Below are 15,123 nucleotides of genomic sequence, written 5' to 3'. Positions count from 1 at the left end.
TTCTCTGGCCGACGGTCTCTGGGTCCTCCTCTCTCTCGCTGTTCTAAGGCGGCCGGTCTCTGGGTCCTCCTTTCTCTCGCTGTTCTAAGGCTGCCGGTCTCTGGGTCCTCCTCTCACTCGCTGTTCTAAGGCTGCCGGTCTCTGGGTCCTCCTCTCACTCGCTGTTCTATGGCCGACGGCCTCTGGGTCCTCCTCTCTCTCGCTGTTCTCTGGCCGCCGGTCTCTGGGTCCTCCTCTCTCTCGCTGTTCTAAGGCTGCCGGTCTCTGGGTCCTGCTCTCTCTCGCTGTTCTAAGGCTGCCGGTCTCTGGGTCCTCCTCTCACTCGCTGTTCTATGGCCGCCGGTCTCTGGGTCCTCCTCTCACTCGCTGTTCTAAGGCCGCCGGTCTCTGGGTCCTCCTCTCACTCGCTGTTCTATGGCCGCCGGTCTCTGGGTCCTCCTCTCTCTCGCTGTTCTAAGGCCGCCGGTCTCTGGGTCCTCCTCTCACTCGCTGTTCTATGCCCGCCGGTCTCTGGGTCCTCCTCTGTCTCCTGCTGTTCTCTGGCCGCCGGTCTCTGGGTCCTCCTCTGTCTCCTGCTGTTCTCTTGCTGCCGGTCTCTGGATCCTGCTCTCTCTCGCTGTTCTCTGGCAGACGGTCTCTGGGTCCTCCTCTCTCTCGCTGTTCTCTGGCCGCCGGTCTCTGGGTCCTCCTCTGTCTCCTGCTGTTCTCTGGCCGCCGGTCTCTGGGTCCTCCTCTCTCTCGCTGTTCTCTGGCAGACGGTCTCTGGGTCCTCCTCTCTCTCGCTGTTCTCTGGCAGACGGTCTCTGGGTCCTCCTCTCTATCGCTGTTCTCTGGCAGACGGTCTCTGGGTCCTCCTCTCTCTCGCTGTTCTCTGGTCGACGGTCTCTGGGTCCTCCGCTCTCTCGCTGTTCTCTGGCCGACGGTCTCTGGGTCCTCCTCTCACTCGCTGTTCTAAGGCCGCCGCTCTCTGGGTCCTCCTCTCTCTCTCTGTTCTATGGCCGCCAGTCTCTGGGTCCTCCTCTCTCTCGCTGTCCTGAGGCCGACGGTCTCTGGGTCCTCCTCTCACTCGCTGTTCTATGGCCGCCAGTCTCTGGGTCCTCCTCTCTCTCGCTGTTCTATGGCCGCCGGTCTCTGGGTCCTCCTCTCACTCGCTGTCCTAAGGCCGACGGTCTCTGGGTCCTCCTCTCACTCGCTGTTCTATGGCCGCCGGTCTCTGGGTCCTCCTCTCTCTCGCTGTTCTATGGCCGCCGGTCTCTGGGTCCTCCTCTCTCTCGCTGTTCTCTGGCCGCCGGTCTCTGGGTCCTCCTCTCTCTCGCTGTTCTAGGGCCGCCGGTCTCTGGGTCCTCCTCTCTCTCGCTGATCTAGGCCCGCCGGTCTCTGGGTCCTCCTCTCACTCGCTGTTCTATGGCCGCCAGTCCCTGGGTCCTCCTCTCTCTCGCTGTTCTTTGGCCGCCAGTCTCTGGGTCCTCCTCTCTCTCGCTGTTCTTTGGCCGCCAGTCTCTGGGTCCTCCTCTCTCTCGCTGTTCTATGGCCGCTGGTCTCTGGGTCCTCCTCTCTCTCGCTGTTCTCTGGCTGACGGTCTCTGGGTCCTCCTCTCTATCGCTGTTCTATGGCCGCCAGTCTCTGGGTCCTCCTCTCTATCGCTGTTCTATGGCCGCCAGTCTCTGGGTCCTCCTCTCTATTGCTGCTCTCTGGCCGACGGTCTCTGGGTCCTCCTCTCACTCGCTGTTCTAAGGCCGCCGGTCTCTGGGTCCTCCTCTCACTCGCTGTTCTATGGCCGCCGGTCTCTGGTTCCTCTTCTCTCTCGCTGTTCTGAGGCCGCCGGTCTCTGGGTCCTCCTCTCACTCGCTGTTCTATGGCCGCCGGTCTCTGGGTCCTCCTCTCACTCGCTGTTCTATGGCCGCCGGTCTCTGGGTCCTCCTCTCTCTCGCTGTTCTCTGGCAGACGGTCTCTGGGTCCTCCTCTCACTCGCTGTTCTATGGCCGCCGGTCTCTGGGTCCTCCTTTCACTCGCTGTTCTATGGCCGCCGGTCTCTGGGTCCTCCTCTTAATCCTGCTGTTCTCTTGCCGCCGGTCTCTGGGTCCTCCTCTCTCTCGCTGTTCTCTGGCAGACGGTCTCTGGGTCCTCCTCTGTCTCCTGCTGTTCTCTGGCCGCCGGTCTCTGGGTCCTCCTCTCTCTCGCTGTTCTCTGGCAGACGGTCTCTGGGTCCTCCTCTCTCTCGCTGTTCTCTGGCCGACGGTCTCTGGGTCCTCCGCTCTCTCGCTGTTCTCTGGCCGACGGTCTCTGGGTCCTCCTCTCACTCGCTGTTCTAAGGCTGCCGGTCTCTGGGTCCTCCTCTCTCTCGCTGTTCTATGGCCGCCAGTCTCTGGGTCCTCCTCTCTCTCGCTGTCCTAAGGCCGACAGTCTCTGGGTCCTCCTCTCACTCGCTGTTCTATGGCCGCCAGTCTCTGGGTCCTCCTCTCTCTCGCTGTTCTATGGCCGCCGGTCTCTGGGTCCTCCTCTCTCTCGCTGTTCTAAGGCCGCCGGTCTCTGGGTCCTCCTCTCACTCGCTGTTCTATGGCCGCCGGTCTCTGGGTCCTCCTCTCACTCGCTGTTCTATGGCCGCCGGTCTCTGGGTCCTCCTCTCACTCGCTGTTCTCTGGCAGACGGTCTCTGGGTCCTCCTCTGTCTCCTGCTGTTCTCTGGCCGCCGGTCTCTGGGTCCTCCTCTCACTCGCTGTTCTCTGGCCGCCGGTCTCTGGGTCCTCCTCTGTCTCCTGCTGTTCTCTGGCCGCCGGTCTCTGGGTCCTCCTCTCTCTCGCTGTTCTCTGGCAGACGGTCTCTGGGTCCTCCTCTCTCTCGCTGTTCTCTGGCAGACGGTCTCTGGGTCCTCCTCTCTCTCGCTGTTCTCTGGCAGACGGTCTCTGGGTCCTCCTCTCTATCGCTGTTCTCTGGCAGACGGTCTCTGGGTCCTCCTCTCTCTCGCTGTTCTCTGGCCGACGGTCTCTGGGTCCTCCGCTCTCTCGCTGTTCTCTGGCCGACGGTCTCTGGGTCCTCCTCTCACTCGCTGTTCTAAGGCCGCCGCTCTCTGGGTCCTCCTCTCTCTCTCTGTTCTATGGCCGCCAGTCTCTGGGTCCTCCTCTCTCTCGCTGTCCTGAGGCCGACGGTCTCTGGGTCCTCCTCTCACTCGCTGTTCTATGGCCGCCAGTCTCTGGGTCCTCCTCTCTCTCGCTGTTCTATGGCCGCCGGTCTCTGGGTCCTCCTCTCACTCGCTGTCCTAAGGCCGACGGTCTCTGGGTCCTCCTCTCACTCGCTGTTCTATGGCCGCCAGTCTCTGGGTCCTCCTCTCTCTCGCTGTTCTATGGCCGCCGGTCTCTGGGTCCTCCTCTCTCTCGCTGTTCTATGGCCGCCGGTATCTGGGTCCTCCTCTCTCTCGCTGTTCTCTGGCCGCCGGTCTCTGGGTCCTCCTCTCTCTCGCTGTTCTAGGGCCGCCGGTCTCTGGGTCCTCCTCTCTCTCGCTGATCTAGGCCCGCCGGTCTCTGGGTCCTCCTCTCACTCGCTGTTCTATGGCCGCCAGTCCCTGGGTCCTCCTCTCTCTCGCTGTTCTTTGGCTGCCAGTCTCTGGGTCCTCCTCTCACTCGCTGTTCTTTGGTCGCCAGTCTCTGGGTCCTCCTCTCTCTCGCTGTTCTTTGGCCGCCAGTCTCTGGGTCCTCCTCTCTCTCGCTGTTCTATGGCCGCTGGTCTCTGGGTCCTCCTCTCTCTCGCTGTTCTCTGGCTGACGGTCTCTGGGTCCTCCTCTCTATCGCTGTTCTATGGCCGCCAGTCTCTGGGTCCTCCTCTCTATCGCTGTTCTATGGCCGCCAGTCTCTGGGTCCTCCTCTCTATTGCTGCTCTCTGGCCGACGGTCTCTGGGTCCTCCTCTCACTCGCTGTCCTAAGGCCGACGGTCTCTGGGTCCTCCTCTCACTCGCTGTTCTATGGCCGCCAGTCTCTGGGTCCTCCTCTCTCTCGCTGTTCTATGGCCGCCGGTCTCTGGGTCCTCCTCTCTCTCGCTGTTCTCTGGCCGCCGGTCTCTGGGTCCTCCTCTCTCTCGCTGTTCTCTGGCCGCCGGTCTCTGGGTCCTCCTCTCTCTCGCTGTTCTAGGGCCGCCGGTCTCTGGGTCCTCCTCTCTCTCGCTGATCTAGGCCCGCCGGTCTCTGGGTCCTCCTCTCACTCGCTGTTCTATGGCCGCCAGTCCCTGGGTCCTCCTCTCTCTTGCTGTTCTTTGGCCGCCAGTCTCTGGGTCCTCCTCTCACTCGCTGTTCTTTGGCCGCCAGTCTCTGGGTCCTCCTCTCTCTCGCTGTTCTTTGGCCGCCAGTCTCTGGGTCCTCCTCTCTCTCGCTGTTCTATGGCCGCTGGTCTCTGGGTCCTGCTCTCTCTCGCTGTTCTCTGGCTGACGGTCTCTGGGTCCTCCTCTCTCTCGCTGTTCTATGGCCGCTGGTCTCTGGGTCCTCCTCTCTCTCGCTGTTCTATGGCCGCCAGTCTCTGGGTCCTCCTCTCTATCGCTGTTCTATGGCCGCCAGTCTCTGGGTCCTCCTCTCTATTGCTGCTCTCTGGCCGACGGTCTCTGGGTCCTCCTCTCACTCGCTGTTCTAAGGCCGCCGGTCTCTGGGTCCTCCTCTCACTCGCTGTTCTATGGCCGCCGGTCTCTGGTTCCTCCTCTCTCTCGCTGTTCTGAGGCCGCCGGTCTCTGGGTCCTCCTCTCACTCGCTGTTCTATGGCCGCCGGTCTCTGGGTCCTCCTCTCTCTCGCTGTTCTCAGGCCGCCGGTCTCTGGGTCCTCCTCTCACTCGCTGTTCTATGGCCGCCGGTCTCTGGGTCCTCCTTTCACTCGCTGTTCTATGGCCGCCGGTCTCTGGGTCCTCCTCTGTCTCCTGCTGTTCTCTGGCCGCCGGTCTCTGGGTCCTCCTCTGTCTCCTGCTGTTCTCTTGCCGCCGGTCTCTGGGTCCTCCTCTCTCTCGCTGTTCTCTGGCAGACGGTCTCTGGGTCCTCCTCTCTCTCGCTGTTCTCTGGCCGCCGGTCTCTGGGTCCTCCTCTCTCTCGCTGTTCTCTGGCAGACGGTCTCTGGGTCCTCCTCTCACTCGCTGTTCTATGGCCGCCGGTCTCTGGGTCCTCCTCTGTCTCCTGCTGTTCTCTGGCCGCCGGTCTCTGGGTCCTCCTCTCTCTCGCTGTTCTCTGGCAGACGGTCTCTGGGTCCTCCTCTCTCTCGCTGTTCTCTGGCCGCCGGTCTCTGGGTCCTCCTCTCTCTCGCTGTTCTCTGGCAGACGGTCTCTGGGTCCTCCTCTCTCTCGCTGTTCTCTGGCAGACGGTCTCTGGGTCCTCCTCTCTCTCGCTGTTCTCTGGCCGACGGTCTCTGGGTCCTCCGCTCTCTTGCTGTTCTCTGGCCGACGGTCTCTGGGTCCTCCTCTCACTCGCTGTTCTAAGGCTGCCGGTCTCTGGGTCCTCCTCTCTCTCGCTGTTCTATGGCCGCCAGTCTCTGGGTCCTCCTCTCTCTCGCTGTCCTAAGGCCGACAGTCTCTGGGTCCTCCTCTCACTCGCTGTTCTATGGCCGCCAGTCTCTGGGTCCTCCTCTCTCTCGCTGTTCTATGGCCGCCGGTCTCTGGGTCCTCCTCTCACTCGCTGTTCTAAGGCCGCCGGTCTCTGGGTCCTCCTCTCACTCGCTGTTCTATGGCCGCCGGTCTCTGGGTCCTCCTCTCTCTCGCTGTTCTATGGCCGCCGGTCTCTGGGTCCTCCTCTGTCTCCTGCTGTTCTCTGGCCGCCGGTCTCTGGGTCCTCCTCTCTCTCGCTGTTCTCTGGCAGACGGTCTCTGGGTCCTCCTCTCTCTCGCTGTTCTCTGGCCGCCGGTCTCTGGGTCCTCCTCTCTCTCGCTGTTCTCTGGCAGACGGTCTCTGGGTCCTCCTCTCTCTCGCTGTTCTCTGGCAGACAGTCTCTGGGTCCTCCTCTCTCTCGCTGTTCTCTGGCCGACGGTCTCTGGGTCCTCCTCTCACTCGCTGTTCTAAGGCTGCCGGTCTCTGGGTCCTCCTCTCTCTCGCTGTTCTATGGCCGCCAGTCTCTGGGTCCTCCTCTCTCTCGCTGTCCTAAGGCCGCCGGTCTCTGGGTCCTCCTCTCACTCGCTGTTCTATGGCCGCCAGTCTCTGGGTCCTCCTCTCACTCGCTGTTCTATGGCCGCCGGTCTCTGGGTCCTCCTCTGTCTCCTGCTGTTCTCTGGCCGCCGGTCTCTGGGTCCTCCTCTCACTCGCTGTTCTCTGGCCGCCGGTCTCTGGGTCCTCCTCTGTCTCCTGCTGTTCTCTGGCCGCCGGTCTCTGGGTCCTCCTCTCTCTCGCTGTTCTCTGGCAGACGGTCTCTGGGTCCTCCTCTCTCTCGCTGTTCTCTGGCAGACGGTCTCTGGGTCCTCCGCTCTCTCGCTGTTCTCTGGCCGACGGTCTCTGGGTCCTCCGCTCTCTCGCTGTTCTCTGGCCGACGGTCTCTGGGTCCTCCTCTCACTCGCTGTTCTAAGGCCGCCGCTCTCTGGGTCCTCCTCTCTCTCTCTGTTCTATGGCCGCCAGTCTCTGGGTCCTCCTCTCTCTCGCTGTCCTGAGGCCGACGGTCTCTGGGTCCTCCTCTCACTCGCTGTTCTATGGCCGCCAGTCTCTGGGTCCTCCTCTCTCTCGCTGTTCTATGGCCGCCGGTCTCTGGGTCCTCCTCTCACTCGCTGTCCTAAGGCCGACGGTCTCTGGGTCCTCCTCTCACTCGCTGTTCTATGGCCGCCAGTCTCTGGGTCCTCCTCTCTCTCGCTGTTCTATGGCCGCCGGTATCTGGGTCCTCCTCTCTCTCGCTGTTCTCTGGCCGCCGGTCTCTGGGTCCTCCTCTCTCTCACTGTTCTCTGGCCGCCGGTCTCTGGGTCCTCCTCTCACTCGCTGTCCTAAGGCCGACGGTCTCTGGGTCCTCCTCTCACTCGCTGTTCTATGGCCGCCAGTCTCTGGGTCCTCCTCTCTCTCGCTGTTCTATGGCCGCCGGTATCTGGGTCCTCCTCTCTCTCGCTGTTCTCTGGCCGCCGGTCTCTGGGTCCTCCTCTCTCTCACTGTTCTCTGGCCGCCGGTCTCTGGGTCCTCCTCTCTCTCGCTGTTCTAGGGCCGCCGGTCTCTGGGTCCTCCTCTCTCTCGCTGATCTAGGCCCGCCGGTCTCTGGGTCCTCCTCTCACTCGCTGTTCTATGGCCGCCAGTCCCTGGGTCCTCCTCTCTCTCGCTGTTCTTTGGCCGCCAGTCTCTGGGTCCTCCTCTCACTCGCTGTTCTTTGGCCGCCGGTCTCTGGGTCCTCCTCTCTCTCGCTGTTCTTTGGCCGCCAGTCTCTGGGTCCTCCTCTCTCTCGCTGTTCTATGGCCGCTGGTCTCTGGGTCCTCCTCTCTCTCGCTGTTCTCTGGCCGCCTGTCTCTGGGTCCTCCTCTCTATCGCTGTTCTATGGCCGCCAGTCTCTGGGTCCTCCTCTCTATTGCTGCTCTCTGGCCGACGGTCTCTGGGTCCTCCTCTCACTCGCTGTTCTAAGGCCGCCGGTCTCTGGGTCCTCCTCTCACTCGCTGTTCTATGGCCGCCGGTCTCTGGTTCCTCCTCTCTCTCGCTGTTCTGAGGCCGCCGGTCTCTGGGTCCTCCTCTCACTCGCTGTTCTATGGCCGCCGGTCTCTGGGTCCTCCTCTCTCTCGCTGTTCTCAGGCCGCCGGTCTCTGGGTCCTCCTCTCACTCGCTGTTCTATGGCCGCCGGTCTCTGGGTCCTCCTTTCACTCGCTGTTCTATGGCCGCCGGTCTCTGGGTCCTCCTCTGTCTCCTGCTGTTCTCTGGCCGCCGGTCTCTGGGTCCTCCTCTCTCTCGCTGTTCTCAGGCCGCCGGTCTCTGGGTCCTCCTCTCACTCGCTGTTCTATGGCCGCCGGTCTCTGGGTCCTCCTTTCACTCGCTGTTCTATGGCCGCCGGTCTCTGGGTCCTCCTCTGTCTCCTGCTGTTCTCTTGCCGCCGGTCTCTGGGTCCTCCTCTCTCTCGCTGTTCTCTGGCAGACGGTCTCTGGGTCCTCCTCTCTCTCGCTGTTCTCTGGCCGCCGGTCTCTGGGTCCTCCTCTGTCTCCTGCTGTCCTCTGGCCGCCGGTCTCTGGGTCCTCCTCTCACTCGCTGTTCTATGGCCGCCGGTCTCTGGGTCCTTCTCTGTCTCCTGCTGTTCTCTGGCAGACGGTCTCTGGGTCCTCCTATCTCTCGCTGTTCTCTGGCCGCCGGTCTCTGGGTCCTCCTCTCTCTCGCTGTTCTCTGGCGGACGGTCTCTGGGTCCTCCTCTCTCTCGCTGTTCTCTGGCAGACGGTCTCTGGGTCCTCCTCTCTCTCGCTGTTCTCTGGCCGACGGTCTCTGGGTCCTCCGCTCTCTCGCTGTTCTCTGGCCGACGGTCTCTGGGTCCTCCTCTCACTCGCTGTTCTAAGGCCGCCGGTCTCTGGGTCCTCCTCTCTCTCGCTGTTCTATGGCCGCCAGTCTCTGGGTCCTCCTCTCTCTCGCTGTCCTAAGGCCGACAGTCTCTGGGTCCTCCTCTCACTCGCTGTTCTATGGCCGCCAGTCTCTGGGTCCTCCTCTCTCTCGCTGTTCTATGGCCGCCGGTCTCTGGGTCCTCCTCTCACTCGCTGTCCTAAGGCCGACGGTCTCTGGGTCCTCCTCTCACTCGCTGTTCTATGGGCGCCAGTCTCTGGGTCCTCCTCTCTCTCGCTGTTCTATGGCCGCCGGTCTCTTGGTCCTCCTCTCTCTCGCTGTTCTATGGCCGCCGGTCTCTGGGTCCTCCTCTCTCTCGCTGTTCTATGGCCGCCGGTCTCTGGGTCCTCCTCTCTCTCGCTGTTCTCTGGCCGACGGTCTCTGGGTCCTCCTCTCTCTCGCTGTTCTAGGGCCGCCGGTCTCTGGGTCCTCCTCTCTCTCGCTGATCTAGGCCCGCCGGTCTCTGGGTCCTCCTCTCACTCGCTGTTCTATGGCCGCCAGTCCCTGGGTCCTCCTCTCTCTCGCTGTTCTTTGGCCGCCAGTCTCTGGGTCCTCCTCTCACTCGCTGTTCTTTGGCCGCCAGTCTCTGGGTCCTCCTCTCTCTCGCTGTTCTTTGGCCGCCAGTCTCTGGGTCCTCCTCTCACTCGCTGTTCTTTGGCCGCCAGTCTCTGGGTCCTCCTCTCTCTCGCTGTTCTATGGCCGCCAGTCTCTGGGTCCTCCTCTCTATCGCTGTTCTATGGCCGCCAGTCTCTGAGTCCTCCTCTCTATCGCTGTTCTAAGGCCGACGGTCTCTGGGTCCTCCTCCCTCTCGCTGCTCTCTGGCCGACGGTCTCTGGGTCCTCCTCCCACCCGCTGTTCTATGGCCGCCGGTCTCTGGGTCCTCCTCCCTCTCGCTGTTCTATGGCCGCCGGTCTCTGGGTCCTCCTCTCTAAAGCTGTTCTATGGCCGTCAGTCTCTGGGTCCTCCTCTCTATCGCTGTTCTATGGCCGCCAGTCTCTGGGTCCTCCTCCCTCTCGCTGTTCTATGGCCGCCGGTCTCTGGGTCCTCCTCTCTAAAGCTGTTCTATGGCCGTCAGTCTCTGGGTCCTCCTCTCTATCGCTGTTCTATGGCCGCCGGTCTCTGGGTCCTCCTCTCACTCGCTGTTCTATGGCCGCCGGTCTCTGGGTCCTCCTCTCTCTCGCTGCTCTCTGGCCGACGGTCTCTGGGTCCTCCTCTGTCTCGCTGCTCGTTGGCCGACGGTCTCTGGGTCCTCCTCTCTCTCGCTGCTCGTTGGCCGACGGTCTCTGGGTCCTCCTCTCTCTCGCTGCTCTCTGGCCGACGGTCTCTGGGTCCTCCTCTCTCTTGCTGCTCGTTGGCCGACGGTCTCTGGGTCCTCCTCTCTCTCGCTTCTCTCTGGCCGACGGTCTCTGGGTCCTCCTCTTTCTCCTGCTGTTCTATGGCCGCCGGTCTCTGGGTCCTCCTCTCTCTTCTGCTGTTCAATGACCGCCGGTCTCTGGGTCCTCCTCTCTCTCGCTGCTCTCTGGCAGACGGTCTCTGGGTCCTCCTCTCTCTCGCTGTTCTCTGGCCGCCGGTCTCTGAGTCCTCCTCTCACTCGCTGTTCTATGGCCGCCGGTCTCTGGGTCCTCCTCTGTCTCCTGCTGTTCTCTGGCAGACGGTCTCTGGGTCCTCCTATCTCTCGCTGTTCTCTGGCCGCCGGTCTCTGGGTCCTCCTCTCTCTCGCTGTTCTCTGGCAGACGGTCTCTGGGTCCTCCTCTCTCTCGCTGTTCTCTGGCAGACGGTCTCTGGGTCCTCCTCTCTCTCGCTGTTCTCTGGCCGACGGTCTCTGGGTCCTCCGCTCTCTCGCTGTTCTCTGGCCGACGGTCTCTGGGTCCTCCTCTCACTCGCTGTTCTAAGGCCGCCGGTCTCTGGGTCCTCCTCTCTCTCGCTGTTCTATGGCCGCCAGTCTCTGGGTCCTCCTCTCACTCGCTGTCCTAAGGCCGACAGTCTCTGGGTCCTCCTCTCACTCGCTGTTCTATGGCCGCCAGTCTCTGGGTCCTCCTCTCTCTCGCTGTTCTATGGCCGCCGGTCTCTGGGTCCTCCTCTCACTCGCTGTCCTAAGGCCGACGGTCTCTGGGTCCTCCTCTCACTCGCTGTTCTATGGGCGCCAGTCTCTGGGTCCTCCTCTCTCTCGCTGTTCTATGGCCGCCGGTCTCTTGGTCCTCCTCTCTCTCGCTGTTCTATGGCCGCCGGTCTCTGGGTCCTCCTCTCTCTCGCTGTTCTATGGCCGCCGGTCTCTGGGTCCTCCTCTCTCTCGCTGTTCTCTGGCCGACGGTCTCTGGGTCCTCCTCTCTCTCGCTGTTCTAGGGCCGCCGGTCTCTGGGTCCTCCTCTCTCTCGCTGATCTAGGCCCGCCGGTCTCTGGGTCCTCCTCTCACTCGCTGTTCTATGGCCGCCAGTCCCTGGGTCCTCCTCTCTCTCGCTGTTCTTTGGCCGCCAGTCTCTGGGTCCTCCTCTCACTCGCTGTTCTTTGGCCGCCAGTCTCTGGGTCCTCCTCTCTCTCGCTGTTCTTTGGCCGCCAGTCTCTGGGTCCTCCTCTCACTCGCTGTTCTTTGGCCGCCAGTCTCTGGGTCCTCCTCTCTCTCGCTGTTCTATGGCCGCTGGTCTCTGGGTCCTCCTCTCTCTCGCTGTTCTCTGGCTGACGGTCTCTGGGTGCTCCTCTCTATCGCTGTTCTATGGCCGCCAGTCTCTGGGTCCTCCTCTCTATCGCTGTTCTATGGCCGCCAGTCTCTGAGTCCTCCTCTCTATCGCTGTTCTAAGGCCGACGGTCTCTGGGTCCTCCTCCCACCCGCTGTTCTATGGCCGCCGGTCTCTGGGTCCTCCTCCCTCTCGCTGTTCTATGGCCGCCGGTCTCTGGGTCCTCCTCTCTATCGCTGTTCTATGGCCGTCAATCTCTGGGTCCTCCTCTCTATCGCTGTTCCATGGCCGCCAGTCTCTGGGTCCTCCTCTCACTCGCTGTTCTAAGGCCGACGGGCTCTGGGTCCTCCTCTCACTCGCTGTTCCATGGCCGCCGGTCTCTGGGTCCTCCTCTCTCCCGCTGCTCTCTGGCCGACGGTCTCAGGGTCCTCCTCTCACTCGCTGTTCTATGGCCGACGGTCTCTGGGTCCTCCTCTCTATCGCTGTTCTATGGCCGCCAGTCTCTGGGTCCTCCTCTCACTCGCTGTTCTATGGCCGCCGGTCTCTGGGTCCTCCTCTCTCCCGCTGCTCTCTGGCCGACGGTCTCAGGGTCCTCCTCTCACTCGCTGTTCTATGGCCGACGGTCTCTGGGTCCTCCTCTCTATCGCTGTTCTATGGCCGTCAGTCTCTGGGTCCTCCTCTCTATCGCTGTTCTATGGCCGCCAGTCTCTGGGTCCTCCTCTCTATCGCTGTTCCATGGCCGCCAGTCTCTGAGTCCTCCTCTCTATCGCTGTTCTAAGGCCGACGGTCTCTGGGTCCTCCTCTCACTCGCTGTTCTATGGCCGACGATCTCTGGGTCCTCCTCTCACTCGCTGCTCTTTGGCCGACGGTCTCTGGTTCCTCCTCTCTCTCGCTGTTCTCTGGCCGACGGTCTCTGGGTCCTCCTCTCTCTCCTGCTGTTCTATGGCCGCCGGTCTCTGGGTCCTCCTCTCACTCGCTGCTCTCTGGCCGACGGTCTCTGGGTCCTCCTCTGTCTCGCTGCTCGTTGCCGACGGTCTCTGGGTCCTCCTCTCTCTTGCTGCTCGTTGGCCGACGGTCTCTGGGTCCTCCTCTCTCTCGCTGCTCTCTGGCCGACGGTCTCTGGGTCCTCCTCTCTCTTGCTGCTCGTTGGCCGACGGTCTCTGGGTCCTCCTCTCTCTCCTGCTGTTCTATGGCCGCCGGTCTCTGGGTCCTCCTCTCTCTCGCTGCTCTCTGGCCGACGGTCTCTGGGTCCTCCTCTGTCTCGCTGCTCGTTGGCCGACGGTCTCTGGGTCCTCCTCTCTCTCGCTGCTCTCTGGCCGACGGTCTCTGGGTCCTCCTCTCTCTTGCTGCTCGTTGGCCGACGGTCTCTGGGTCCTCCTCTCTCTCGCTGCTCTCTGGCCGACGGTCTCTGGGTCCTCCTCTTTCTCCTGCTGTTCTATGGCCGCCGGTCTCTGGGTCCTCCTCTCTCTTCTGCTGTTCTATGGCCGCCGGTCTCTGGGTCCTCCTCTCTCTCGCTGCTCTCTGGCCGCCGGTCTCTGGGTCCTCCTCTGTCTTGCTGTTTTATGGCCGCTGGTCTCCTGTTCTTGGGCTTGGAAACGGAAGTTCAGCTTTGAGCGAACGAGCTGGTAGTCTGTATGACAGTCAGCACTGGGTTTGACTCTCAATGCAGGACGACCTTTAGGTCACACTGGCGCACCAAGATGTAATCTCTCAGCTGCTGCTGTTTAGAGTGGGGATGCATCCATGTGGTCTTGAAAGGATATTTTTGTTGAAAGAAGGTGTTGGTTATGAACTGCTGCATTTCTGCACAGAGTTCCAAGAGTAAACTTCCGTTTTCATTAAAGTTTCTCACTCCATGGTTTCTGAGCACTCCCTTCCATGCCAGGCTATCACAGCCCACTTTGGCTTTGAAATCACTAAGGATGACAATATTGTCCTTGGGAGGGGCATTCTGGATGAGTTCATGGAGATCTGTGTGGAACTTATCTTTGTCAGCTGGGTTAGCCTTCAGGGTTGGAGCATAAACACTGATGAGGGTTAGGGAGGGGGAGGGGCAGGGACATGATGCACTCGGAATGGCCGATTAGCAGGCTTGAAAGTTTAGTGGCAATAATCATCTTCACCATGAATCTGACACCAAAGAGACATTGTTCACCTGAGGTCTACCTGACCAATAAAGGGTGCAGCGAGCATTGTGTTCTGTTAGGCTCCGTGTTCTGAGAAGTGGACCTCACTCAGGGCCAGTATATCAATGTCTAGTCTGGCTAGCTCATGGAGCACCAGTGCTGAGCATTGTTAGGGGCAGCTGTTGTCACCAGAGTCGAGCATTGTTCTCACGTTCCAGCAGGCAAGTTTCAGAATTTTTCTTCTTTTCCCACCTTTTGAAGTGAGGTTCGGAGTTCGCATTTTCTTCTGTCGCAGTTTGACCGCATTAAGAGACGCCCATTGACCACGGCAAGTCAACTGGGTGGTAGAGAGACGAACATTTGTTCAGGACACCTCTCCAATTCAGGAGCAAGCAGCGCTGTCCTTCAAAATGTCTGCGTGGTCGCTCAGGGTGCAATCGGGTGATTATGTAGTCACTAGGTCATCATCAAAACAAACAATATCCTGAGCCGCCTGCATGCAGGATTGAAACTGTGGCTGCCAGTGTCATCTTGCACTTGCTGTTTTCACCAGTTTCCCATCACTACAGGGCTTGCTTGTTGAGTTATAGTTGGGTTGGATGGATTTCCTTCCTGTCTGCACAGTGCTGCTTTAAGGTGGAATACAGTTTGCATTGACTGACCCCATCCTTTAAGCCTGGAGCTCATCTGTCATAGTCCAGTGAACTGGGACAGCGGCAGCGAGGTCTCCAAACCAAAACACACCGTCCAAAACACACCGTCCAAAACACACCGTCCAAAACACACCGTCCAGAACACACCGTCCAAAACACACCACACAAAACACACCATCCAAAACACACCGTCCAAAACACACCGTCCAGAACACACCGTCCAAAACACACCACACAAAACACACCATCCAAAACACACCGTCCAAAACACACCGTCCAAAACACACCGTCCAAAACACGCCGTCCAGAACACACCGTCCAAAACACACCGTCCAGAACACACCGTCCAAATCACACCATCCAAATCACACCGTCCAAAACACACCGTCCAAAACACACCGTCCAAAACACACCGTCCAAAACACACCACATAAAACACACTTTCCAAAACACACCGTCCAAATCACACCATCCAAATCACACCGTCCAAAACATACCATCCAAATCACACCGTCCAAAACACACCGTCCAAATCACACCACATAAAATACACCATCCAAAATACACCATCCAAAACACATCGTCCAAATCACACCGTCCAAAACACACCATCCAAAACACACCACATAAAATACACCATCCAAAACACACCGTCCAAAACACACCACATAAAACACACCATCCAAAACACACCGTCCAAATCACACCGTCCAAAACACACCATCCAAAACACACCACATAAAACACACCATCCAAAACACACCGTCCAAATCACACCGTCCAAAACACACCATCCAAAACACACCACATAAAATACACCATCCAAAACACACCGTCCAAAACACACCGTCCAAATCACACCGTCCAAAACACACCATCCAAAACACACCACATAAAATACACCATCCAAAACACACCGTCCAAAACACACCATCCAAAACGCACCACATAAAACACACCATCCAAAACACACCGTCCAAATCACACCGTCCAAAACACACCATCCAAAACACACGACATAAAACACACCATCCAAAACACACCGTCCAAATCACACCGTCCAAAACACACCATCCAAAACACACCACATAAAATACACGATCCAAATCACACCGTCCAAAACACACCATCCAAAACACACCGTCCAAAACACACCGTCCAAAACACACCGTCCAGAACACACCGT

The sequence above is a fragment of the Heterodontus francisci genome, chromosome 19 (assembly GCF_036365525.1).
Source record: "Heterodontus francisci isolate sHetFra1 chromosome 19, sHetFra1.hap1, whole genome shotgun sequence".
Taxonomy (NCBI): Eukaryota; Metazoa; Chordata; class Chondrichthyes; order Heterodontiformes; family Heterodontidae; genus Heterodontus; species Heterodontus francisci.
Note: the sequence above shows the minus strand (reverse complement) of the source record.